The sequence below is a fragment of the Mirounga leonina genome, unplaced genomic scaffold (assembly GCF_011800145.1).
Source record: "Mirounga leonina isolate KUSES-001 unplaced genomic scaffold, KU_Mleo_1.0 Mir_92, whole genome shotgun sequence".
In the NCBI taxonomy this organism is placed as follows: Eukaryota; Metazoa; Chordata; class Mammalia; order Carnivora; family Phocidae; genus Mirounga; species Mirounga leonina.
The window spans coordinates 11290558-11293309 of NW_023270852.1; positions in this window are offsets into that span (position 1 = coordinate 11290558).

The following is a 2752-nucleotide window of genomic DNA, read 5'->3' on the forward strand; positions in this document are numbered from 1 at the left end:
TCCTAAAGGAGAACACAGGCAGCAACCTCTTCCACCTCAGCTGCAGCAACTTCTTCCTAGAAACAACGCCAAAGGCAAGGGAAGCAAGGGCAAAAATGAACTATTGGGACTTCATCAAGATAAAAAGCTTTTGCAAAGCAAAGGAAACAGTCAACAAAACCAAAAGACAACTGACAGAATGGGAGAAGATATTTGCAAGTGACATATCAGATAAAGGGCTAGTATCCAAAATCTATAAAGACCTCATCAAACTCAACACCCAAAGAACAAAGAATCCAATCAAGAAATGGGCAGAAGACATGAACAGACATTTTTCCAAAGAAGACATCCAAATGGCCAACAGACACATGAAAAAGTGCTCAATATCATTCGGCATCAGGGAAATCCAAATCAAAACCTCAATGAGATACCACCTCACACCAGTCAGAATGGCTAAAATTAACAAGTCAGGAAATGACAGATGTTGGCGAGGATGCAGAGAAAGGGGAATCCTCCTACACTGTTGGTGGGAATGCAAGCTGGTGCAGCGACTCTGGAAAACAGTATGGAGGTTCCTCAAAAAGTTGAAAATAGAGCTACCATATGATCCAGCAATTGCACTACTGGGTATTTACCCCAAAGACACAAAAGTAGGGATCCAAAAGGGTACGTGCACCCCGATGTTTATAGCAGCAATGTCCACAATAGCCAAACTGTGGAAAGAGCCAAGATGTCCATCGACAGATGAATGGATAAAGAAGAGGTGGTATATATATACAATGGAATATTATGCAGCCATCAAAAGGAATGAGATCTTGCCATTTGCAACGACGTGGATGGAACTGGAGGGTATTATGCTGAGCGCAATAAGTCAAACAGAGAAAGACATGTATCATATGATCTCACTGATATGAGGAATTCTTAATCTCAGGAAAAAAACTGAGGGTTGTTGGAGTGGGGTTTGGGTGGGAGGGATGGGTTGGCTGGGTGATAGACACTGGGGAGGGTATGTGCTCTGGTAAGCACTGTGAATTGTGCAAGACTGTTGAATCTAAAGTCTGTACCTCTGAAACAAATAATGCAATATATATTAAGGAAAAAAAAAAGAAGAAGATAGCAGGAGGGGAAGAATGAAGGGGGGAAATCGGAGGGGTAGATGAACCATGAGAGACGATGGACACTGAAAAACAAACTGAGGGTTCTAGAGGGGAGGGGGGTGGGAGCATTGGTTAGCCTGGTGATGGGTATTAAAGAGGAACGTTCTGCATGGAGCACTGGGTGTTATGCACAAACAATGAATCATGGAACACTACATCTAAAACTAATGATGTAATATAGGGTGATTAACATAACAATAAAAAATTTAAAAAAAAGATCAAGCCCTTTTTTCACCTAAGTAAATGTCAGGCGTGAATAATCGTTCATGGTTGGAAAACTGAAATAGATATTCTGACTGGCACTAAGATTTTGAAAATGCACATTATTACAACACAAGAATTATGAACATGACTGGGACAATTTCTATATTACATAGAAATATTCCATTTATTTCTCTGTCAGCATGTCCATACTGATAAGTCTGAATGCCTTGAGATGTTTTCATTTACCTTCATTGGCACATTATTTTGTATAAAAGTATCATTGACTCTTTGTGTTGTCTTGGGGCACTGTCTTCTCTTAGAAGTTTCTGAAAGGTCAGTCAGTTTGGCTCCCAGGCCCCAGGGACACAGGATTTGAGAGTTTTTATTAGATGTAGATCTGCTACAAGGCATATTCTCCTAGGTTTTGAATCATTTTGCCTGCCTTTCGCCCTTGTCCCAGGCTAATTTAAAGCTCATCAGTGACTGGTGCAAAAAATCCCCCAGGTGGCTCCTATAGTACAAAACAGCCATCCTCACTATCTGAAACACCAAAAGATTTTCACTCTGTGGCTTCTACATATGTTACCACAGATGATGCCGGGTAAGTCTTTGGGCCTTAGATTCTGCACTGAGTGTGGAGAAAATCAAGGATTGGTTTCAAAGAGAACATAGCACCCTTATGATCCAAGAAGATGGCAGGATGATCAAAAAAAAAAAAAAAAGTAATGGAATCTTACAGTAGCTGACTCTTCAAATGTGAAGAAGATTTTGTCCATGCTGCTGTTCAGAATATTTCTGAGTCAGTTCATCACACAATGGGTGAGAAATTTTAAAGTGAGCCTGACAGATAGGAGGATCCTAGGGGAGGAGCAGGGGTGATCTGTGCTCCGAAAGCTCATTGGTTAGAGGTCAGGAAATTATACATGTTTAGACTGGAAGAGATTCAGTAGCAATGACGCCGTCAAGTCATTCAAGGAAATCTCATCTGGTGACGTGCTCATCAACTATCTGAAGTTAGTCATGGGAAGGACAGAATAACTTCTATGAATGAATCCTGGCATTCAGGCAGAATAATACATTTTATGTGTCTTTCTAAATATTTTAAATGCATTTCATCATTTCATCCTCACAGTCACCATGTAGTGTGTTTCTACCTGTTAACTTTGTCTTGGTAATAAAGAATTGAGACAATGACAAGTTTTAGAACTGTCTGAAGAACATGCAAAGCTAAGGAGTATCCTAAGGATTTAAACTGTCCTGACTGACTTCAGATACACTCAGTTAACCACCATGTCCCATGGCTGATGTGCATCTTTGGAAGGTGGATTGAGTACTTTTATGAGAAATGAAGAGGGAGGCAGTTTAAGGCTCAGTAGGAAGAAGACCTATCTGACATTTGAAGCTGTCCTGCA